At 38.0% G+C, this 26296-nt stretch overlaps 1 pseudogene; it reads right to left on the bottom strand.

Annotated features, from left to right (window-relative positions):
- Positions 1-6786: 6786 nt before the first annotated feature.
- LOC114042431 overlaps positions 6787-26296 on the bottom strand; it is a 49704-nt pseudogene continuing 30194 nt past the window's right edge.

Genomic DNA, 26296 nt, shown 5'->3' with positions numbered 1-26296 from the left:
TACTGAGACACCTGAGAATGTTCAGAGCCACACAAAGCTGGCCTAGAGACAGGAGTGCCAGTAATCAAGTAGTTTAATTAATCAGTTTCAGAATGAGAAATGTTCTCTTAGCTGAAATAAAAGCATAGGTTATATACTTAAATCACAAGTGGGAAAGGAAGGGAGAAGGTGGATTACAAATAATCATTTAGTGGCTTCCCATGAGAAACCCACAAGTCCCACAATACGGTAATTCTGGAGACAAGTCTTTGGGAATTGTGACCACCTCCCCTAGAGTACAGAACCAGAGTTCTGTGATAGGATCAGGTTCTACAATCTTTGATTTGCTTCACTTAAGGTCCAATGATTGTGAGTGTTGTCAAAGTTTTGATTAATAGGTTTAAGCTGCATTGTGAGCTCTGAGAGGCAGCTCTTGAGAAAACTAAATTATTAGTATATTCATTTCTCATATCATATCAATTTATATGAAAATTATAAATTCACCTGTCATTTCCTCCTTTCAACCAAAAACATCAGAACAACTCTTGAAGGTCAATGAGGAACATTTATTTGAAACATAATTTCAAAAAATTTCTTGATCATAGAAATTTGCTGTGAAAGGAAAAAAAGAGGGACAGGGTTATCATATAACATGGGAAAAACTTCCTTAGCTCTGCTTGATTCCACACATAAGTCACATCTGACAGCCAATCAGGTAGTTACACAGTGTTAAAGCATTGCACAGGATTAACCAGGTGAGAATTTTCCTTTTCTGGAAAGGAAATAACACAATGAGGAAATAAAATCAGGAGGATTATATCTAGGCTGTGTCCTAAATTGTCCTTACAACCTTTCCCAGGAACAGATATTCACCTTAGCAGTCCTCAAACTGACACATATGCCACTTTCTTTTATTGGTTTTGTGACAATTCAGACAACTATCCCTGCAATCAAAACTCAAAGTAAATTTGGGAATTTTTACCTGAAATAGCAAAATTTTCATTAATCACAACTTAAATCACAACTTGAGGAGATAAGTACCACACAAAAGTGAAAGAAAGAAAAAACTACTACTTCTCTGAACATTAAGAGATTGAGGGGACAGTAGCAAGGAGAAAAAAAGGCGTAGTTCATAGAGGAAGTAACTGCAAACCTTAGCCCATGTCCGGTTTCTTGGGTTGGTGATCTACATCAGCAGTTGTCTTCTTCTCATTCTGGGGGTCTTGGGAACAGCTGTCTACCTCAGATATAGGCTGCTTTAGACCCCATTTAATCTTTAGAGTCAGGTCACCCACGAGTTCTGAAATCCCAAGTGGGTAATACTGCCCTTTTGAGATGTGACAGGTGAAACCAGGACTCCACTCCCAAGAGTTTGGCTACAGTGGAGGTAGTGAGCAGGACTGCAAAGAGGCCTTTCCACCATGGCTACAAGGAGTGTTTTCAGAGCTCATGTCTCCATTACACCCAGTCACCAGGTTAGATCTGGGGCTGTTTCAGTTGGAGTTTCTAAACAATGGGACTATGAGACAAGTTGGTAAGTCTCTGATATCTTCTGAGCTAACCCAATGCAGTATTGTAGCAGAGAGCCTTTGGCTGCTATACTTCCCACTCATGGGTACAACAGCATTGAGCATCCTGTTACTATCTCATAGGGACTGAGCTGATGGGAACCAAATGGTCTAGACCTGGCTTAACAGGGCTAAAAGTAGGGTTTTAGGCCAGGAAATACCTAGCTCCTCAGAGAGTTTAGCAAGGGAGGTTTTAAGTATCCCATTAACTCTTTCAACCATTCCTGATGACTGGGGGTGATAGGCATAGTGGAGGTGCTGAGTAATTGGCCAGGATGAAAGTAGCTTAGCTAATGAAACTCCTGTGAAACGGTACCTCTACCACTATGTATTTCTTTAGGGACCCCCCCCAAATAGAATGATTTTTTTCTAAGAGAATTTTTGCTACCCCAGAGGCAGTATGACAGGAGAACATTTCCAACCACCAGGAAAACATACAGACCATAACCAAAACATATTTGTATCCAAGGGCAGGTGGCAGTTGAATAAAGTCGATCTGCCAGGTTTTAAAGGGTCCATCTAGGAGAGGAAACTGGCTACAAGCAGGCTTCAGAGGTTTGGATACATTATGCTTGGGGCAGGTGGAACGTATCTCATAAGCAGTGACATTGGCTCTGTAAAAACTTCCTGAATGATATTTTTGAGCTAGTGCCACTAGCTTGTTTGGTTCCTGGTTGCTGAATGAATAAAGGTGTTCCATCATAAGGAGGGATAAGTTCTTAGGGAGTACTGTAAGTCCATTTGGGCAGACCCATAATCCCACAGTTTATCAAACTTACATCCTTCCTTTTGAAGTTTATCTTTCTTTGTGATAAGCATTCTTTTCTGGGCAGTAGCTATCTTCTTTTGTTAGGCTAGGAGGCTTAGGCAGGCCTTCAGAGCAAGATGGACTTACTAAGGCAGTATTTATGGGGACTTGTACCTTAGGAATTTGAGGAGTTAAAGCTGTAGTTTTAGCTGCTTGGTCAGCCAAGTCGTTTCCACAGGCATGAATGCTGTTTTCTCGACTGTGTCCTGGAATTTTAATTACTGCTATAGCTTGGGAAAGTAATAGTCTAATAGATGGGAAACCCATTTCTGATTTTTAATGGGCTGTCCTGAGGAAGTGAGGAAGCCCCGATGTTTCCATAGCATCCCAAAGTCTTGTACCACCCCAAATGCTATCAGTGTATATATTAATACTTTTTCATTTTCCTAATGCACAAGCTCTGGCTACTGCAAGGTTGGCTTGCTCTGCCGAATGGGCATCAGGAGTGATGAAGCGTCAACCACTTCTGTGGTAATGGTGATGCCATAACTGGTAACTAAGTCTCTTTCCTCATTTCTGAGGCCAGATCTATCAGTATACCAGTCAAAGTCCACTCACCCTAAGGGAGTTTCCTTCAGGTCCTCCTGGGGAAATCAAGATATCCAAGTAAATTACACAGTCATGGTCTAAAGTCTCATCCTCATTTTCTACCTTGGGTAAATAAGTGGCAAGATTGAATATACTAACACTAACTACATTCCCTCCTTCTCAGATGTGAATAAATCAGATGGGAAAGCTAACTGCACAACAATAGGTGGGACACTGATAACTGACCTGAAACAATAACAAATCAGTAATATCTGAAATCTGTAAGCTGGAGGGAACTTGGTTGAGAGATGGATTATTGAAAGGGGTTAAGGAGTATATTGGGGATAAAAGACACAAGGAAGTGGTCCATCCTGGGTCAAATGAAGCCTGTCTAGCAGCCTCAAGGACCAGGACAAAAGGATGAAAAACCTTGATCTCTCCAATAAAAAGGGAGAATGGTTCTGAGATATGGGCTACAACGGTCTTATTAGCAATCCCCACAACTGAGATACACTCTTGACTCTGGGGGAGGCTAGTGGGGAAGGCAGAGGGGTTTAAAACTGAGAGTGTGGCACCAGTGTCAACTAGAGCAATGCCTCTTGCAGCTGCATGAGCAAGGAAATATCTCTAACAGGAGTCATGGGGATTATGGGCATCACCTGTACAACCCCTCCTTTTGCCAGCCCTCCTGCCAGCGCTCCCTGAAGCCTACTAATGCTGAGTGATTGGGATTGCAGGGAGGGTCCCTCAATTCTTTTTAGGGTGCTTCCTTTTTTTTCTCTTCAGTATCTACCCCAGTCGTTATTTTACAGACTTTCCTCCAGCGGCCAAATTTTCTAAATTAAAACAAACTCCTAGCCTGTTTGATTTTGATGGTACAGGGAAGGACTGCCAGAGACAATAGGGGATGTGTTGGGGATGGTAAGGAGTGGGCTACAGCTGCTGCAGAGGGGCTGTAAGAAAAAAATTTCTTTTTTGCTTCTCTAGGTTCCTTTTTACTGTCTTTATTCTCCTCTGCCAGAGTAGCTGCCAGCCATGCTGCAGTCCCAAGGTGAGTTGTCAGAGTGTTGTCAATCAGAAATACCTTAATTAGCTTAGAGATGGGTGGGTGAAGATTGTTAAGAAAGTAGGAAACAAACTGAATTTGCCCTACTGCACTATCATGCTGGAGCCAGGAATTGATATCAAATGCTTGGGCAAGTCTGTCATAAAACTGACAGTTTCCCCAGGGTCCTGTTTAGTATTTTGGACTTTTGTTAACTCAGTGGGTCAGGGGAATGCAAGGAGCTTTTCACCCATAACTTGGGCAAGTTGGTAGTGCTCTTTACCTTGGCCCTCCAAGTCCCAGTCTATCCTAAGATCCTCCTCTGGGTCTTCCTAGCCAGCCTTTTGACACCAATTCTTAGTCTCCCCCTTCCTGACTAGGGCAACCATGAGTTGACACAATCTGGACACCCAGGTCTGTATGAATACCGGGTTAGTTGGAACTGCTCAGCAAAGCCTATGGGTTCCACCCTGGGACTGAGGTACTCCTCAGCAATAGCCTGGAGTTCTCCACACTGCCAGGGCTTGAAACCCTAGGTCCTAATCAAACTACTCTCCTCAGGGTGTTTTCCTGGGAGAACTATGGCTTGCACTTTGAAAGGGAACATAGAAACAGGGAAACTGGTGTAGTCTTTTGCTAAAGGTGAGTATATTTTAGGTAGTTGGGGGGTTGTTAAGGAGATTTTCAAATGATTTAATCCTTTCTTTCACTAATTCTAATTCAGACCTATGCTTTTCTGTGCCGGTCGCGCCGTGCACTCTCCTCCTAACAGGAGCAGGCTGCCAGGGTCATACTTACCAGTCTTCGGAGCCCACCCGGATAAACATAGAGACGAGCCGATCGGGAGGTGCAAGCACTCGAACTTTATTCAGAGGCCATCACAGCAAGGCCAAGCAGGAAAGCAAGAGCAAGAGAGAGAGCTCCGATCCTGCCGCCCCTTATATATCTTCCTAGCCCCTCCTCCTCAGCCCGCCTACTAGTGACTGATTGTAGGATCAGATACCGGAAAGGGATGTCTGGGGTTAGCACTGCACCAAGGGAGAGGATGTGACAAAGGAAGCTCCTTCTCTGCTGTCCCACTCCCATGTGGCACAGCCCCCTGCCTCAGGAGCACATGCTCCGGCTACTTCCCTGTATCCTGTTCCTATCCCAGTTCACCACAACTCCACATGGTACAGCCCCCTGCCTCAGGAGCATGAGCTCCGGTTACTTCCCCGTATCCAGTTCCTATCCCAGTTCACCACAACTCCACATGGCACAGCCCCCTGCCTCGGGAGCGTAAGCTCCGGTTACTTCTTAATATCTTGTCCCTGCCCCATCTTGCCACAACCCCCACATGGCACGTAACCAACATCAGACAATCCCTCACACTTTTCCCTTGCCCCGAGTACCATTATATTATATTATATATATATAATTATATTATATTATATTATTATCATGTAATTATATCATTATTATATATGCATATATAATTATATTATATTATAGCTGTCCCACTCAAGAAGCTGTTTCCTTATTCATCAGTTTCTGCCTTAAATACTCTAATCTGGTCTTATCAAAGCTGCCCCAAAGAGGCCAGCAAAGTTTAGAGTCATCACAAGTCAAATCAATCCAATTCTGGCAATATGAGGGACAGTCAAAGCTATATTTCTTATACATTTGAAAGGCACATGTTTATTCTGGGGGTTTGTTAATAGTAACTGCTGTATCTTTCCCCATGCCTTTACCACACATCCTCACCTCCTTTACCACACATGTCCCATGTTAAAGGTATACACTCAAAGACAATAACACCACTTAATTAACAAGTACACAATACACAAATATACTATAAGGGAATATAACAACATAAATACACAAAATACAAGTTCACAACTACAATTATTACACATTGTGCTAGCAATTCACTTGAATTATAAGAAATAAGCATTCCATAATTCCATCCAAGTGCCCAATTAAAAAGTTAATTTCAACTGGTTTAACCATGCACAAAGCCAATCACCAGGCAACTCTTAATGCAAAAAACATTTTTTTTTTACTGAGTGCAAAAATAAAAACCCCCGCAGTCCATAGCTCAGACCGTATTTATAACAGAGAGGAGAGAAAAACTACAGGCCGTAACCAGCCCTGCATTTCAAGAAAAAAGATGGCCACAAAAGCTAAATCCATGTGCCAAAAAACAAAACAAAATAAACAAACAACAACAAAAAAAAACCTAGCCCTTATAAAAGTGATCTGGATCAAGAAAAGGAGCTCTGAAGCATTCCTCACAATGAAAAGCCAGGTTTGATCTGAAGCTAGGCCCTTAATGGAGAGCTGGGGGAGTTGGACTTGTTAGTCAAGTGAGCTAGGACTTCTGGAAAAAATCTGGCAGCACCTATCCCTTCTCCCCATACTGAAGAGCTCAAGGCTTCACCCTATGTCCACCTCTTAAAAACTTCTGATGAGGGGGGAGGGGGAAGGGGTGCGGAACCAAGATGGCAGAGTAAAAGCAGTGACTTGCTTGAGCTCTCCCTCAAACCCCTCCAAATACCTGTAAAAATGACTCTAAACAAATGCTAGAGCAGCAGAACCCACAAAAAGACAGAGTGAAAAAAATTTCCAGCCCATGACAACTTGATGGTTGATAAGAAAGGTCTGTTGCGCGTGTCTGGGAAAGGAGCATAGTTCAGTGTGGGCCACACAGGCAAAGACAGGGCCAGAGCAAACCCAGAGCAGGCCTCAAGAGATTGAATCATGGGCAGCTATGGTGGTTTCCAGACTTTTCAACCCACAAATGCCAAAGACAACTTAGAAGGTGAATGGGAAAGATCTGTTGTACCTCTGTGAGAGAGGAACACAGTCCAGGCCTAGCCCTACGGCAGGCCTAGGGCAGCTGCCACAGCAGCAGAGGTTGCTTCCAGGGCTCTCAGCCCACAGACTGTGCAGGGATTGAGTGGCTGATCAGAGGGGGATTGCAGGGATCTCCCTGCTGGTGAAGGATTCTCTTGCTTTGCCCGTGCTTGGATCTGGGTCACAGTCTTGGGTGGCAGTTCTAGGGCGAGGAAAAGCACTAGTGTGGTGGAGCTTGTGGTGGCTGTGGAGAGGATTCCCTCTCCTTACAGTTCCAAGGCAGAAAAGAGTGCTTGTGGTCACTCATAGACCAGAGCACAGGCCAGGAAAGGACCAAAAATCTCTCCTTTGATCATACCACCTTGGAAGAACTGAAAATTTACAGGTCTCTAGAAGTATCTCTGAAAACAGATGCTCAAAACTCCTGAAGCCTGAGACAGTACACCTTCCACACTGGAAGCAGAGAGTTAGCAAAGAGTTAAAAAGTCAAGTAATTGTCTGGGAACATGAGCAAACAGTGCAAAAAAAAAAAAGTTAGACCATAGAATCTTACTTTGGTGACAAAGAAGATCAAAACATACAACCAGAAGAAGACAACAAAGTCAAAACTCGTACATCCAAAACCTCCAAGAAAAATATTAATTGGTCTCAGGCAATGGAAAAGCTCAAGAAGGATTTTGAAAATCAAGTAAGAGAAGTAGAGGAAAAATTGGGAAGAGGAACGAGAGTGATGCAAGAAAATCATGAAAAACAAGTCAACAGCTTGCTAAAGAAGACTGAAGAAAATAACACCTTAAAAAATAGCCTAACCCAAATGGCAAAAGAGGTCCAAAAAGTCAATGAGGAGAAGAATGCCTTAAAAAGCAGAACTGGCCAAATGGAAAAGGAAGTTCAAAAGCTCACTGAAGAATATACTTCCTTAAAAATTAGAATGGAACAAATGGAAGCTAATGACTCTATGAGAAATCAAGAAATTATAAAATAAAACCAAAAGAAAGAAAAAATAGAAAAAAATGTGAAATATCTCATTGGAAAAATAACTGACCTGGAAAACAGATACAGGAGAGATAATTTAAAAATTATTGAAATACCTGAAAACCATAATTTAAAAAAAGGGCCTAGATAACATCTTTCAAGAAATTATCAAGGAAAACTGCCCTCAGATTCTGGAACCAGAGAGTAAAATAGAAATGGAAAGAATCCACCAATCACCTCTTAAAAGAGATCCCCAAAGGAAGACTCCTAGGAATATTATAGTCAAATTCCAGAGTTCCCAGGTCAAGGAGAAAATATAGTAAGCAGCCAGAAAGAAACAATTCAAGTACTGTGGAAACACAATCAGGATAACACAAGACTTAGCAGCTTCTACGTTAAGGGATCTGAGGGCTTAGAATACAATATTCCAGAGGTCAAAGGAGCTAGGATGAAAACCAAGAATCACCTACCCAGCAAAGCTGAGTACAATCCTTCAGGGGAACAAATGGATATTCAAAAAATGGAGAACTTTCAAGCATTCTTGATGAAAAGAACAGAGCTGAATAGAAAATTTGACTTTCAAATACAAGGCTCAAGAGAAGCATGAAGAGGTGAACAGGAAAGAGAAATCAAAAGGGACTTACTAAAATTTAACTATTTACATTCCTACATGGAAAGATGATATTTGTAAGTCACAAGACCTTTCTCAGTACTAGGGTTGTTGGAGGGAATGAATATATATATAGACAGAGAGCACAGGGCGAGTTGAATACGGAGGGATGATATCTAAAAAATAAAATTAAGGGGTGAGAGAGGATTGTACTGGGAGAAGGAGAAATGGAGAGATAGAATGGAGTAAATTATCTCACATAAAAGAGGCTAGAAAAAGCTTTAACAGTGGAGGGTAGGGGGGGAGGTGAGAGAGAATGAGTGAATCTTACTCTCACTTGGGTGTGGAAATCTATCTTACTCTATAGGAAAATAAGGTGGAAGGGAATAAGAGACAGGGGTGGAAGGTGATAGAAGGAAGGGAAGTTTGGGGGAGAGGGTAATCAGAAGCAAACACTTTTGAGGAGGACAGGGTAAAAGGAGGGAATACAAAAAGAAGGGGGCCAGGTAGGATGGATGGAAACATAGTTAGTCTTTCACAACATGAATTTCAGAGTGAGTAATGTTCTCTTAGCTGTAGTGAAAGCACAGGTTATGTACTTAAATCACATGTGGGGAAGGAGGGGGGAAGGTGGATTACAAACAATCATTTAGTGGTTTCCCATGAGAAACCCACAAGTCTCACAATACAATTCTTCAACATAACATACACCCCAAAATATTGTTATATGTGTTATTCTGCTGTCCACTTCCATTTTATGTTCTGTTTTATGTCAAGTCTTTGGTGGTCATGACTACCTCCCCTAGAGTACAGAGTCAGGAATCTGTAACAGGAACAGATTCTACAATCTTTGATTCACTTCACTTAAGGTCCACTAATTGTGAGTATTGTCAGAGTTTTAATTAATCAGTTTAAGCTGCATTGTGAGCTCTGACTCCTGAGCCAGGGAGACAGCTCTTGAGAAAACTAAATTATTAATATATTCATTTCACACATCATATCAATTTATATGAAAATTATAAATTCCCTTCTCAGTCTCCTCTTTATTTTATTCATGCAAGCATTTAGGGATATAAAATTTCCCATAAGAACTACTTTGGCTGCATCCCATAAGTTTTGGTATGTTGTCTCATTATTGTCATTCTCTTGGATGATGTTATTGATTGTTTCTATGATTTGTTGTTTGAGCCACTCATTCTTTAGGATTAGATTATTTAGTTTCTAATTAATCTTTAGTCTATCTTTCCATGGCCCTTTATTACATGTAATTTTATTGCATCATGATCTGAAATGGATGCATTTAATATTTCTACCTTTCTGAACTGGTTTGTGAGGTTTTCACACCATAATACATAGTCAATTTTTGTATAGGTGCCATGTGCCACTGAAAAAAAGGCATAGTCCTTTCTATCCCCATTCAGTTTTCTCCAGAGGTCTACCATATCTAACTTTTCTAAAACTCTATTCACCTCCTTAACATGTTCCTTGTTTATTTTGTGGTTAGATTTATCTAGTTCTGAGAGTGGAAGGTGGATATCCCCCACTAGGATAGTTTTGCTGTGTATTTTTTCCTGTAACATTTAATTTCTCCTCTAAGAATTTGGATGTTATACTACTCAGTGCATATGGTTAGTATTGATATTACTTTATTGTCTTTGATACCTTTTAGTAAGATACAGTTTCCTGCCTTATCTCTTTTAATTACATCTATTTTTGCTGTTTCTTTGTCTGAGATCAGGGTTGCTACCCCTCCTTTTTTCTTCAGCTGAAGCATAATATATTCTGCTAAAACCTTTTACCTTTACTCTGTGTGTATCTCTCTGTTTGAAACATGTTTCTTATAAACAACATATTGTAGGATTATGCTATCACATTCAGAGTTATAATTACTATTTGTGTCTTTCTCTGCATCCTATTTTCCCATTTATGCTTTTCACTTTCTGTTTTCCCTTTCTCTCCTCACAAGTGTTTTGCTTCTGACCACTGCCTCCCTCAATCTGCCCCCTTTCTCTTTTTGCTACTTCTTCATTCTCTTCTGCCCTCCCTTCTATCCACCTGCTCCCTTTTCTTTCCACTTTCCTCTCCTACTTCCTCTAGGTTAAGATAGATTTCTATACCCAAGTAAATGTGTATGAGCCAAATCCAATAAGAGTAAGGTTCAAATAATGCTCACCTCCCTCCCTTCTTTCCCTATACTGTAATAGGTCTTTGTACCTTTTCATGTGATGCAATTTACACTTTTTTCACCCCTTAATTAATTTTCTAACATCATGTCAATGTCAACTTAGACCCACATCCTCTATCTATGTATATACCCTTCTAAATGTCATAATAAAGATACAGTTCTCAAGAGTTACAAGTATCATCTTCCCATGCAGGGATATAAACAGTTTAACCTTTGAATAACATGTTTGTTTGTTTTTCTTTCCTATTGTTTACCTTTTTATGCCTCTCTTGAGTCTCACATTTGAAGATCAAATTTTCTGTTGAGCTCTGATGTATTCATCAGGAAAATTTGGAAGTCCCCCATTTCATTGAATGACCATCTCCTCCCCTGAAAGATTATGCTCAATTCTGCTGAGTAGTCTTGTTCATGAATCATCAAGGAGGCCAGTATCATTGGATTGAAGACTACATGGGATAGAGGAGGAAGGGAGTAAGGCATAAGAAGATAGGAAAGGCTGGAAGGGGCAGGTTGTGAAGGGCTTTGAGTGCCAAACAGGGGAGTTTATTGATCCTGAACATAATAGGAAGCCATTGGAGTTCATTGAATATGGGAGTGACATGACCAGAACCTTACTTTAAGAAGTTGACAGTTGAAAGGAGGATGGACCGGGGGAGGGAAAAATTTGAGACAGGGAAATCAACTGAAAGGTAATAATCAATGTGTGAGCTGATTTTTTTTTAATGCAAGCATGAGATATTATATTTATCCATATTAAATTTTGTCTTTTAGAGTCAGCCCAGTGCTCTAGCATGTCAAGATCCTTTTGGATTCCTTTTACATATGGATTGAACTAGGTCAGGGGTGGGGAACCTACAGCCTCAAGGCCACATGTGGCCCTTTAGTTCCTCAATTGTGGCCCTTTGACTAAATCCAAACTTCACAGAATTATGAACAATTTTTTTGGATTCAGTCAAAGGGCTGTACTGGAGGACCTAGAGGGCCACACGTGGCCTCGAGACCGCAGGTTACACAACCTTGGACTAGGTGGTCTTTGCATTCTCTTCCAACCCTTAATTTTATTGATTCAAACTAGTTCTCAATCCATCTAAATATATCACCGTTTAGTTCACATCTCTTCCGCTTTTCCTTAAGAATAGAATGATTTACTTTATCAAATTCTTTGTTAAAATCCAGGAAAATTTCATTCACATAGAACATGAGGGTCCATGGGAACCATGGTTCATACGGAGTTAAGATTTCATTCTTCTGCTTCCTTTGCTCCAAAGTAAAACTTAAAGGAACACTCTCATAAAGTGAGGAATGGCTCATGTCTAGGGCTTCCCCAAAATGTAAATAATGGGGTCCTTTCTAGAAAAGATACTCATTGTACAATATAGGTATCAGGTACAGGACAACTGTTCATTTAACACACCAAGGGAAATATTTAAGATGAAAAAGATTCCATTGTAATCTTGGGGATGAGGCTTATGTGAAAGGAGAAAGGGAATGAGGTTCATTCTTGGGCTCTGCTTTCACCCTTGCATAACTGCAGAGAAATCTCTAAAACAAAGCTTAATAATGGCTCATTTGTAGGGTCTCTTCAAAATGTGAGCAATGGAGTCCCTTCAAGAAAGGCTACTCATTGTACAATATGGGTATCAAGTATAGGAGAGTTATTTATTTCCTCCGCCACAGAAAATGCCTAAGACACAGAAGGCTTGAAAAGTAAATATAGGAAACAAAACACTAAATTAGCTATCAGACTCATAATATTTTCCCCAGAAAGTTACCAGACTTTATGAGACTGCCAAATATTTCATTTTTAATTTGGACCTTCTTTGTCCATACCAAGATCCAGACACCCTGGCCAGCCAAGGGGTAGCTTTTTTAGTCCTTCAGATATGTGATGATCCTTGTGGCGGTATTCTCCAAGAAGTGGTCTGTTAAGAAAATCCTCTTACTTCTGATCAGCTGAAGCCCAGATCCCAGGAAATCATGAACAGTAATCACAGAACTGGAAAGGTACACTTTTCAGGATCATTAGTAACTGACCTGTGTATGGAAACAAAAGGACAGAAGAAGTCAACCAGGAACTTGGAATCCATCTCAGATTTCCAAGCTGCCGTTGGTACTGGGTGGGAGGGGAAGGGAATCCTCTACCCACACACCTGTTAGAGGTCTAAAAAAAAAAAGAGTTCTCAGAGTCACAGATGTTTCTACAATTCTCATATATAGTCTATGGGGTGGCGTGAGGAAGGGTTCTTTTGATTGCAGTCCTTTAGTCACAGAGAAACAATGAGGAGTTACCTGTGTTATCCTAGAATAGTTCATATCCATCAGCAAAGAGCTAGAGCACATGTCCAATTCTATTGAAGTTACTTCAGTCCAGAGAATCAAGAGTGCTATACTCAGGGGTGCCCCAGTCACTGCTGTTATAATCACACTCCTTAGATCTAATAGTTTGTCAAGCTAACTTTTAAAAGAAAATAAGATTGCATATGGAAGTGATTGTTGATCAATCAAAATAAATTAATGAAGTTAAAAAAAAAGAAAATAAGATTAATCTGGCTTTACCTGTTCTTGATGAATCCATGCTGGTTAATTATAATTACTAATTCCTTTGCTAGATGTTCATTAACCACCTCTTTAATGATTTGTTATAGACTTTTTCTAGGAATTAAAGTTAAATTCACTTGCCTGTAGTTGACAGATTAGGTTCTCTTTCCTTTTTTGAAAACTCAGGTGTGCTTATTTATTCAGTCCTACAGTACCTTTCTTTTCCATGAGTGCTTGAATATCTTTAATTAACAATGGTTTACCAGTACACTAAGGAATAATCAGCTTTTTGGTCCAAGATTTATAAAGTCTAATCAATATCATTGGGAACAATAATGTTATGGTAGACAGAACTGTAACATGGTTACTCTGGCCTCACTCTCTGAGTCAAACTTGTTGCAATTTTATTCCTACCAGGTTCTCTAGTACTCTAAAGGCATTGGGAAGTCTCTCTTCATTGCCATTAGCTCAAAACCCCATCAACTGTATTCCTCTTATTTTAGGGTCTCTGACTAGCACCCCAGTTCTATTTAACCAATTAATATTGAATTAGATTTTACAAAGGGATGTTTACTTCAACGAAGTAGCAAGAACAAATACATAAACATTTCTCCAACACTTTTAGGCATCATTCCTCCCATACCACCTCAACCTCTAGGGATAGGAGGGGATTAGGCTCACAATTTAGCTCAATTCTTACACTTCATTAGTTCTATCAACTCCAAATCCAAAGCTCAGACAGACTATTTCCCAGAACTTTGATCCTCACAGCTTTGCTGCTGGATTGGCCTGGACTTTTGGATTCCCAGCTTTCTATGGCTATCACTTCCATGTTGGATCAGAGACTCAACTTTCTGCACCTAGAATGGAAAAGATTAAAGGGAAAGGCCAAAACCCCAGGATCATTTTTCAGGACAACACAAACTAAGCAGGTGCAGCCTTTAGGCCTTTCCCGCACTTAACCTCATGTTGTCACCTTCTATGAGTGAAGAAGTCACTCTTTCACCCTCAGTCAGAAAAAGTCCTGACAATGCTCAGATGTTGGTCATTTTTAAAGATGAAGGCTTTTCTGGCTATGTAGCCCATGGAAAAAGACTGCTTCCAAACCCTTGGTACACAGACTGTACTTGCATGTTGACATTTCTCCAATCCCCCAGAAACAAGTCCCTGATCACCTTCTACATGAATAACGCCACCTTAGGTAATCTAAGCATTCATCAAACCCCCATAACAGAATTATAGAGGAAGCAAAATATTATGAGTCTCAGAAAAATAATGACTAAATAAAGCCATATCTAAGATGATGGGTCAATGTTGAGCTTATTGTTAGGTTTTTTTTTTTTTGAAAGAAAACAGCCACTGATACAAAGAATCAATAGTTATTTTAGTCAGTTACCATTTAAGATGCAATATGTACAGAGGGCAACAATAAGCACTAGGGAACAGAAAAAAAGACATTTGGAAATTTAGCTCAATGGAAAGAAAAATGGATGAGAGGTTAGAAAACCCAAGTTAAGATCCCATCTCTGCTATTTACTATCTAATTGACATTAGAGAAAGTCCTTCACTTCTCTAAGCTTCCATTTCCTCATGTGCAAAACAAGATGTTAGACTAGATGATCTCCCAGATGCCTTTCATCTCTAAATCCCATAATCTTTAAGAGCTCATGAAAATTGAAGCCTGGACTTCAAGGAACTTCAAGATTCAAAAATTGTCTGGATGAACGTCATATTGTTAAAGCCATAAATGGTAATTCAAGAAGATGGTATGCACCTAATCTTTAAGGTTCACATCAGAAGCAAAGAACCATACATTGTCTCAGAACATTCTTTGGAGATGCCATTGGCAGCAGAATACTGGACTGGATATACTAGACTTCAAAGGTCCCAATTCAATTCATCAAAAATTTATTTTAATTACTTTTTGTTTATTAACAACTTTAAAAACAATAGATATGAGCATTCGAATATACAAAGAATAGAACAAAAGATAATTGATAATGAAATTGAAGTTCTATTATGCATAGGTTTTTTAAAATGTATATTAAATTTAACTCAGTATATCAAAACTGCCCCTGTGTATCCTTTCTGAACTTTTTTTGCTCTATTCTTTATTTTTAATATTCTATCAATACTCTTCTTTCCTTCTTTTTTCTATTATATCACTACCCACTATTTACTTCCTCCACCATTTTTCTGCTATTCAAATAATAGGCTTCCATTGTAACCATCGTAGACAAAACAAACATTGGCCACACTTAAAAACATATATTATTTTGCACATTTATTCCATCATTTTTCTGCCAAGTGGTGGGAAGAATGCTTTTCATCAGTTTTCTGGAGTCCTAAATTGTTCATTACATTCATCAAAGTTCTTAAGTCTTTCAAAGTTATTTTCCTTTACATGATTACAGTTACTGTCTAAATTGTTCTCCTAGTTCTGCTCATTGCATTCTGTATCAGTTCATAAAGTCTTCCTAGGTTTCTTTGCATTATTACCTTTTGCCAGTCATTCTGGTACAGTAATTGTTCATTATATTTTATCACACTTTTTGCCAGATGCCATGACCAATGGAGAATTGGGGAAGAGACAAAAATCCCCTTTCCTTTCAGTAGGTGAAGAGCTGAATTCTTGCCTAAATACTGGATCTCACTTCAACTGTTTGCAACTCTGGAATTCTAACTCTCCTACTGAGTCTAGGGTTTAACTATTTAAAGCCCCCAGGGACATGGCCAATTTGTTTGCTTATCCATTGCCAGGCTCTCTTTAATTCTGTCAGAGAAAGGTGTTCACACATTGTAAATGAATCACAGAGTCTTAACACCTTGTTAAGGAATTAACACCTTGTCATTTGTGATTATATCAATGACCACATCAACCAACTATGGGGGAAACCCCAATTAACACCCCCATTACATTTTTTTACTTTAATATTTAGTATCTTCAGCAAATACACATGGATAATTTTTTGTGAAGTCCATGTGGCATAATTCACAAACAATCTGGAAATTTACATTTTTCCACAAGCATATAAGCCTGCCATAGCTAGTGGACCTGGGAATTACAATCACTTCAAAATTCATCATGCACAATTTTTAAAGCATGCATCAGTTTACAAAATTATCGTAGTGTCTCACCTATATTAGTGCTTTCAAAAGCTTTCCCCAATCTAAAAACAATAAAGAAAAGGGGAGAGGAGGGGGAGGAGGAGGAGATGATGGTGAAAAGGAGAAAGAAAAATCTAGCTTTCCCCCCCACAGTAGGCAAGTCCTTATAAACTACCCAAACATAGAGGCTTTCTCCATGAGTATTATGGACTTGGAGGCTGCTAAAATTCCTCAGAGACCTTGCAACACATAAGGAATCCAAAATTTCTCCAGGGATCCATGCAACACAGCGAATTTCAACTAGAGGTCCAAACAAAAAACTCTAGTAGGTCCTTGCTGCAAAAGGAGCACCTGAAAATTCCTCAATGGACACCAATTGAAATGGAAGTCTGAACAGACTCCTTAGTTAAAACAAAAATAAACTTAGAAAATCTCCAACGAGGGACTGAGCACTCAGGATTTATTACTCAGAAATTTTAGGCCATGTCACAAACTATAGTTTATGTATGTAAAATTCATAAGGGTCTCAGTCTGTCTGAACTCATACCACAATAAGGCAAGTCATCTAGGTTTGTTTATTGTTAGAAACCATTATTCTAAGGATGCAATATCCAAGTTACTCATATCACTGCTATAGTCATAATAGAAACAGTAAAACAACAGATATCAGTAAACAAACATTGAATATTGCAGAAGTTATTAGAAAGAAATCAGTCTGACTTACAAAGGGAATACTCCGAGGTGCTACCCCATGACTTATTTGGGGAAGGAGAAAAAGAGAAGATCTGAGTTGTTCCCCCAGTTTTTTAAAAAGTGAGTTTTCATTGAGGTCTTTTTTTTTTACATCAACATAGTTTCCCCCAGTATCCCTTCCTTTTCCTTTCCTTCTCCCAGAGAACCATCCCATATAACAAAGAGTATTTTTAAGAACAAAAAAGAAAAAAGGAAAAGAAGAGGAAAAATCAGCATAACTGATCAATACATTGAAAACATCTGAAAATACGTGCAAAAGTTATGGACTTCCCACCTCTCCAAAGGGGTTAGTTGGGAGTATCTTCTCAAATCCCCCCCCCCCCTTTTTTTTAAGCCATCCTTATTCCTGATAATTTTGCAACATTGACTTCAGGTGTGTGTGTGGGTGTGTGGGTGTGTGTATGTGTGTGTTCTTTCCATTTGCAATGTTATAGTCATTGTGCACAGGGCAGCTAGGCGGCATAATGGATAGAGCGCTGGGCTTGGAATCAAGATGACTCATCTCCGTGAGTTCACATCTGACCTCAGTACTTACTAGCTGTGTGACCTTAGACAAGTTACTTAACCCTGTTTGTCTCAGTTTCCTCATCTGTAAAATGAACTGGAGAAGGAAATAGTAAACCACTCCAATATCATTGCCAAGAAAATCCCAAAAGGGATCCCAGAGAGTCATCAGACATGACTGAAACAATTCAACAATAAAAGTCATTGTGCATACTGTTTTCTTGGCTCTGCTTACTTCATTCGGCTTTCGCTCAAGCAGATCACTCCATTCGTCTCTGTATTCACTACATATATCTCTTTATTTGACCTTCTCCAACTTTCAGATTGCTGGAACTGTCATTTCTGACTATTCACAAAGCTTAACTATTCAAAAATCTAAAGGCATGGCAAATTTGCTTATTCAATTTCCAGGCTTTGTCTAATTCCATTAGAGAAAGGTGTTCAAATTTCCTAAAGGGAGTACAGGGTACTGACACCTTATTAACACCTGAATACCTTATTGTCTATGATTATATCTTGTGACTACATCAACTGAGCCAGAAGCTTGGGGATCAAGCCCCCTTTTCTTATATATTCATATACCATAATTTATTTAGCTATTCTGTAATTGATGGACCTTTACTTTGGGTACATTTTCTCCTACAACAAATTTCCTACTATAAATATTTTTGTGCACAAGAATCCTTTCCATCTGTCTTTCATCTGTTCTGTTTTTAGATGCCTAGTAGCAGTACTGCTGAATCAAAGAGTATGCACAGTTGAATGATTTTGGGGGTATAAATCCAAATTGCTTATGAGAATAGCTGGTCAACCCCACAACTTCATAGGCATTTGTGTGCCTATCTTCTCACATCCCCTCCAACAATTCCCAGCTTAGTTTTTGAAATTTGTACTGGTCCATGTGTGTGCTGGCCCCAAATACAAATAAAAGATCTGGAGAAATTAGATCAACAAGGTTGTATAATTAATTGACATATGTTGTTTTAATTTGCACTTATCCTAATACTAGCTATTTGAATCATGTTTTAAAAATGTTGTGATAGTGTACATTCATTTTTTTGAAAATTTACATATTCATATCTTTTAACCATTTGTCTAGTAAAGAACAATTGTAGTTCTTATACATTTGTATCAATTCCCTATATATATCTTGAACATAAGATCTTTATCGGAAAAATCTGCTGTAGAATTTTCTCCAATTTACTATTCCCTTTCTAATTTACAGTCACAATGATCTTGCTTTGCAAAAGATTTTCAATTTTATATATAACCAAAATTGTCCATTTAAACAATCTTATTCAAGAACTCTCCTCCTATCCATAGGGTTTTTTTTTTAATTTTTATTTTGGAGGTAAGGGAGAACATGATTTCTATCATACTAGCATATAAATTAAACATTTGATGAAAGCCACATGAAGTATTTCTGGTCTGGCTTTCATGGATTCATTTCATTAGTTTTTTTCTAAAGCACTTAAATGTTTCTCAATAATAATCATTTTAGTATTTCATATAAATTTAGGTAAAGACAGAAATGCTTGGTTTTAAGCAAAAATCTGTAGGTTAGGTCAATGACAAAGAAATCCAATATTTTTCAACACTTTCTGAGAAAATACTTCCCAAATTAAACACAGGTTTTCACATTCATTACAATATAAAATAAAATCTTTACCTTTCCCAGCATTCTGCCAAGAAAGTAGTAACGCATGGCAAAAGAATCTCCAACAACTATCTATGCAACAGGGTTAGAATATAGAAGCCCTTCATTGGTGGTCTTAAAAAAAACCCTCATTTGGGATTAAACCCTGATTTCAGTAGTTCATTCGGGAACTAAACATGCCACCACCATCAATGTCAGCTTCATCCAGGTTGTAAGCATTAAGTGCACACAAATGTACTTTTTCAAATCAGGCTGATTTTCTGGGGAAAGCTTATCATAAGAGTCTTTATAAATACAATTTCTTCAGATTGTAACATTAATTCTATCCAGAAATGACCATGTCCTTGAACTTCTTGTTCAGTTGCATAGATTAATCTTTGAAAGATCTTTATTCTTTCTTCAAATGGAGCTACAAAGGGCAATTCTGTGAGAAACACAAGCTGCCTTTCCTCAGGTACTGAGAGTAGTACTGCTTCCAAACCATCCAGAGTAGATTGCCATGGACCTATTCCCATTCTTTGAACTTTCCATACATGTCCAGCGAATGGCACATAGAGCTACATAAACCTATTTGCCTTAATATTCTCTGATTATGACAGCCGGTGATTTGGTGGACAAAAATTTCATCTTGTGTCTCTGGACTTCATCATTTTTACTAGATTGGTGATAACCTTGAATAACTCAATCCACTATTTTGTTCCATTTACATACATTGCTGCATTTCAGTATTAATTGAAACTCCCATACTTTTAAATGCTACAATATATTCTCCACAAAGTTCTGGTTTGGTTTCAGGATAAGCCAGTTTTATGATTCCTCAGCTTGCATCTTGAAGGCATCGTAATAATATTATAAGCTCTTATAATGTAAAAGGCACCATTGATGATGGTCTTTGAACTATAACTTCTATTGCATCATTGAAGAATTCATTATCATATATGGAAATTAGCAAATGACTAAATAAGGAGCTAAAAAGGTAAAAGAATGGGATGGTTCAGCTGGAATCTTCTAAAGACATAGGAGAACCTCTTGTTATAACCTGAAGCAATGATACAACGCACCCTACAATCATCCAGGTTGTCATCAATGATATTAGATACCAAAGGTGTCTCAGAAACCAGGCATTAAAGGTTGATCTGTAGAGAAGCCTGAATCTTGGCACCATCATTCAGTGTTGTGCCATTAGTGTGTAGCAGATAGATGATATCATGTAATACATCTTCATTGGCTGAATCCCTTCACACCATATTTTAGTAGGGTATTTGTTGGTTTGTATCCAACTTTTCAGACATTCTTCTGTTATATACTGCACTGATAATCTACCATCTCCAGGTCTGGTCATCATGCTATCAATCTCTTCATCTTCAGGGTCACTGGTAGTATCTTGACAGTTTGTACCAACAGTTGAAATAGGTAACTAAAAAAGAAGGGTCTAGAATACTCTTAAATACACAAATAGTCCTTCCTCAGAGAGTGTCCCCAAATACATTTCATCAATAGCTAAAATGAAGTATAAAATCCATGGTGCTCTGTCACCTTTTTTTTTTAACATCTACTCTCTGTTAACAACAATGCATTCAGAAACAGTTTGTATGGGAAAATGGTTTGTACATCATTATTGTTGGAGTGACAAAATTAAAATTTTGATCTGTGAAAGGTGCTGCTAGAAACTCCTCTCTGAAGGCTGCAAAAATCTGTTGTCTTATACCTTCTGGACAGGAGCTATAAATAAAGTGCAATGGTTTCAGAATGTTCTCCTGTAGAATTTTTGTCATAGGAACTTAAGATACATCAGAATATTCAATATTTGATGGAAGCTTATTATTAATTAACAAATAAAGGGATCTATAATATCCTCTTTAAATCACATAGTACAAAATTTATTCAATTAATGATGCCACATAACTGGCATGTTGCAAAACAGGTAAATATGTGTTCTCTGATAAAAATACCTCAAGCATTCTCATAGGAAGTACAACATTCAAACTGTCATTACAGTTCTGCAGTAACCTGCAACATAATCCCAATAGCCTCTTTATTTGAAATAGGCAAGTAAGTCTGTAAAGGACCATCCAGTTGCTTAAGGAACTGAGAATTGTGTTTAATTAAATTCTGACACATCCATATCAAACATTTTGAATCTTAATTCTGTTTATAAAAAGATTGAGTTCTTGTAGCAAAATTTCCAGAAGGTGGAATGTTCTGTGAGGCATTAGCCCAAACTTAATTTCTGTTGAATTGCTTTAAACTTGCCAGGCAACATCTATAAGGAGAGAATTATTTCCTAATCAATCAATCGATCAATATTTATTAAACACCTACTATGGTGCCAGGCATTGAAGATTAAAAAAAAAAAGACAAAAGACAGACCCTCCTTTAAAAGGGCTCACAATCTAGTTGGGAGACAACAAGCAAACAAGCATGTATAAACAAGCTATGTACAGGAAAAAAGAAGAAATAAGAAAGGTAAAGCACTAGGATTAAGAAGGGCTGGGAAAGGTTTCCTGTAGAAATGTGGGAATTTAGTTGAGACCTGAAAGAAGCCAGGGAAGCCAGTGGATATAGATGGAGAGCATTCCAGGCATGGAGAACATCTGAAGAAAATGCTTGTAGCTGAGAAATAGTGTCTTGTTAGAGGAACAAGGAGGTCAGTTTCACTAGATCAAAGAATATGTGGTGAGGAATAAGGTATAAGAACACTGGCGACAGGTTATAAAGGGCTTTGAATACCAAACAAAAGATTTTGTGCTTGATCCTAGAGGTGATATGGAACCACTGGAGTTTTGTTAAGTATGAGTAACATGACTAGACCTGTGTTAGGAAAATCACTTTGGCAGCTGAATGGAATATGTCGCAAAGGTGAAATCAAGAGGCCATAGTAACAGATTGGATAACGGGGGTTGAGATAGTGAGGAGTTGAGGATGATGCCCAGGTTGCAAGTCTAGATGACTAGGAGAATGTGAAACCCTCAACAGTAGTGAGGAAGATAAGAGGGGTAGAGGATTTATGGGGGAAAGACAATGAGTCCCATTTTGGACATGCTGAGATTATAAACTGAACATCAATTTCAAAATGTCTGAAGAGTAGTTGGAAATAGCAGATTGGAGGTCAGCAGAGCTTAGGGCAAAATGGGTAGATTTGATCCTAGATAATTTAAGTTTTCAAGTTTATCAAACACAAAGGTAGTTGACTTCTATTATGTTTTATTCTTTTCTGTCTAGTCCATTTTTCTGATCTTTTTTTCTGCTTTTTGGAGCAGTATGACGATTAAGGCTTTAAAATTTTGAAGCTATGGAAGTGCTATTTCCCCTTCATTCATTTCTACCTTTTTATAATTTTCTGGGTTAGTCTAGATTTTTTGTTCCTCCAAATGAATTTTGTTTTATAACCCTTGGTTCAAAGTTCTTTGTATAAGAATCTCTTCACTGACGGAGATTGATTACTCAATGTTCCATCCTGCATGAGGGGCAGAGTTTGTGAGCCCTTAAGGGAAGAGAATCTATGTCTTCTCCAAGGGAGACTTTGATTCATCACAGGGGGGGAAATAGAAGGTTGGAGCTAGAGGCTGGTCACTTAGAGAAAGGGTTCCAGGTTCAAAAATATATCCATTCCCCTAAATATTGTCAGTTGAGTGGAGATAATTTTTAAGTTTAAGCTATGCTTCTGATCAGTATCCCTTAATAGGGATATTGTCCCCCAAGCTAGCTCTCCAACACTTGACTCCTTTCCTACCAAATATCAGTTCCACAAAAAAATATGTATAACAAATCTCTTTACCTAAAGCAATAAAAGCAAAGAAAATCAGAGAAAGTATATAGATGAAAAAATATACCAGACAATAAATATAGTGAAAGAGCTCTTTTTTGTGATATCTCAGCTCAACCCAGAGAGTGAATCCTAGATCTTGCTAAAAGGGAAATCCCTAAAAGACCCTAGTCTAATTAATGGGATAGGGATATGATCACAATACTTGTTCCTTTACATGTTGGCTTTTTCCCTGAGTCTTTCTGTCCCTTCAAGGATTTCTCCTTTAAGGGAATATTGTTAAATTTAATGTTTTACTTTTCCTCCCATTATATGTAAAAATAATTTTTAACATCCATTTTAAAATTTTGAGTTCCAAATTCTTTCCCTTGCTCCCTTCCCTCCCCTCCTCATTGAGAAGTCAAGCAATTTGATATGTTATACATGTGTAGTCATACAAAACACTTTTCCATGTTAGTCATGTAAAAGAAATCACAGACCATATTTTCCAAAGAGATCATAAAAAAGATAAAAGGACCTACATCTATAAAAATATTTATAGCAGCTCTTTTTGTAGTGGCCAAGAATTAGAAATTGAGGGGATGCCCATCAATTGGGGAATGGCTGAACAAGCTGTGGTATATGAATGTAATGGAATACTAATGTGCTATAAGAAATGATGAACAGGTAGATTTCAGAAAAACCTGGAAAGACTTACATGAACTGATGCTGAGTGAAGTGAGCAGAACTAAGAGAACATTGCACACAGTAACAGCAACATTATGTGATGATCAACTATGATTGACTGACCTCAGTAATACAATGATGTAAGACAGTTCCAGAAGACTCATGATGGAAAATGCTATCCACATCCAGAGAAAGAACTATGGAGTCCAAATGCAGATCTAAGTATACAATTTCACTTTTTTTGTGTTTTGTGGCTTTTCCCTTTCATTCTGATTCTTCTTTTACAACATGACTAATGTGGAAATATGTACATGTATAACCTATATCAGATTGCTTGCTGTCCTGGGAAGGAGGAAAGAAAGGGAGGAAGAGAGAAAATTTTAGAACTCACAATCTTACAAAAATGAATGTTGAAAACTATCTTTACAAGTAATTGAAAAACAAATACTATTAAGTGCAAAAAAGAAAAAAAAAGAAATCAGAAAAGAAATCACTGACCAAAAAAAAAAAAACTAAACTAAACAAGAAAAAAAAAAACAAAAGTAAAGAAAAATTATGTTCAACTTGCATTCAGACTCCACCAGTTCTTCCTCTGGATATGAATAGCATTTTTCATCATAAATCTTTCAGAGTTGTCTAGGATCACTGTATTCCTGGGAATGACTATTCACAGTTGATCATTGTACAATATTGCTGTTGCTGTATACAATGTTCTCCTGGTTCTGCTCACTTCACTCAGCATCAGCTCATGTAAGGCCTTCCAGGTTTTTCTGAGAGTTCATCATTTCTTATAGCACAATAGTATTCCATCACAATCATATACAGCATCTTGTTCAGTCACTCCTCAAATGATGGACATCCCCTCAATTTCCAATTCTTTGCCACAACTAAAAGAGCTGCTATAAATATTTTTTGCATGTGTAGGTCCTTTTCCTTTTTTGTTTTTTATCTCTTAGGGATATAGACCTTATTGCTGGGTCAAAAGGTATGCATGGTTTTATAGCTCTTTGGGAATAGTTCTAAATTGTTCTGCAGAATGGTTGAATCAGTATACAACTTCATCAGCAGTGGGTTAGTGTCTCAATTTTTCCACACCCCCTCCAACATTTGTCATTTTCCTTTTCTGTCATATCAGCCAATCTGATAACTGTGGGGTGGTAGCTTAGTGGTGTTTTAATTTGCATTTCTCTACTCAATAGTAATTTAGAGCCTTTATTCATAAGACTATAGACAACTTTGATTTCTTCTTTGGAAAACTGCCTGTTCATATCCTTTGACTATTAATCAATTGGGGAATGCCTCTTATTTTTATAAATTTGACTCAGTTTTCTATATATTTGAGAAATTATGTCTATATCAGAGAAACCTGATATAACAATTTTATCATAGTTATGATTACTTTGTGTTTTCCTCTATCCTATTTCCCCCCATTTATCCTATTCTTCCTCCCCTTTCACCCTGTCCATCCTCAAAAGTGTTTTGTTAACAATTCACATGTTCCCCCCAACTTTCCCATCATTCCCTCTGTTGTAAAAGCTCTTTTCAGTCCTTTTATGTCAGATAATTTATCCCCATTCTGCCTCTCCCATTCTCCTTCTACCAGTACATTCCTCTTTCTCATTCTTAATTTTATTTTTTCATATAATCATCCCATCCTATTCAACTCACACACGTGTTTATGTATACTCCTTCTAACTGCCCTAGTAATGAGAACATTTTTAGCAGTTGGAAGTATCATCTTCTCATGTAGGAATATAAACAGCTTAACTTTATTTAATTCCTTATGATTTCTCTTTCCTGTTTACCTTTTTATGCTTCTCTTGAGTGTTGTATTGGAAAGTCAAATTTTCTATTCAGCTCTGGTCTTTTCAACAGGAGTGCTTGAAAGTGCTCTATTTCATTTTTTCCCTTGAGCTTTTTTTGTTGGGTAGGTGATTCTTTTTCATAATCCTAGCTCCTTTGCCCTCCAAAATAGCATATCCCAAGCTCTCCAATCCTTTAATGTAGAAACTGCTAAATTTTGTGTTATTCTGAGTGTGGCTCCGCAATATTTGCATTGCTTCTTTTTGGCTGCTTGTAATATTTTCTCCTTGACCTAGAATTTGGCTATAATATTTCTGGGAGTTTTGATTTGGGGATGTGTTTCAGGAGGTGACCAGTGGATTTTTTTATGTCTATTTTACCCTCTGGTTCTGGGCTATCAGGGAAGTTTTCCTTGATAATTTCTTGACAGAAGATGTATAGGCTTTTTTTTTATCATGTTTTTCAGGTAGTCCAATAATTCTTACATTTTCTCTTCTGAATCAATTTTCCATGTCAGTTATTTTTCCAAAGAAGTAGTTTACATGTTTCTTCCATTTTTAAATTTTTGAAAAAAAATTTTTATTATTTGATGTCTCATGGAGTCATTAGCTTCCACTTGGTCAGTTCTACTTATTAGGGAATTATTTTCTATATTGAACTTTTGTATCTCCTTTTCCATTTGGCCTATTCTATTTTTTAAGGAATTGTTTTCTTCAGCAAATTTTTGTATATCTTTTTCCATTAGCCAATTCTACTTTTCAAGGCATTCTTCTCTTCATTGGATTTTTGTGCCTCTTTTAACATTTGACCTATTCTGGTTTTTAAGATATTATTTTCTTCAGTATTTTTGTGCCCTCTTTATTAAACTGTTGACTCATTTTTAATTATTATCTTGCATTACTCTCATTTCTCTTTTCAGTTTTTCCTCTACCTCTCTTACTTGATTTTTAAAATTCTTTTTGAGCTCT

Source organism: Vombatus ursinus, unplaced genomic scaffold (genome assembly GCF_900497805.2).
Source record: "Vombatus ursinus unplaced genomic scaffold, bare-nosed wombat genome assembly UNPS02014449.1, whole genome shotgun sequence".
NCBI lineage: Eukaryota > Metazoa > Chordata > Mammalia > Diprotodontia > Vombatidae > Vombatus > Vombatus ursinus.
Note: the sequence above shows the minus strand (reverse complement) of the source record. Positions and strands in the feature narration are given on the sequence as shown.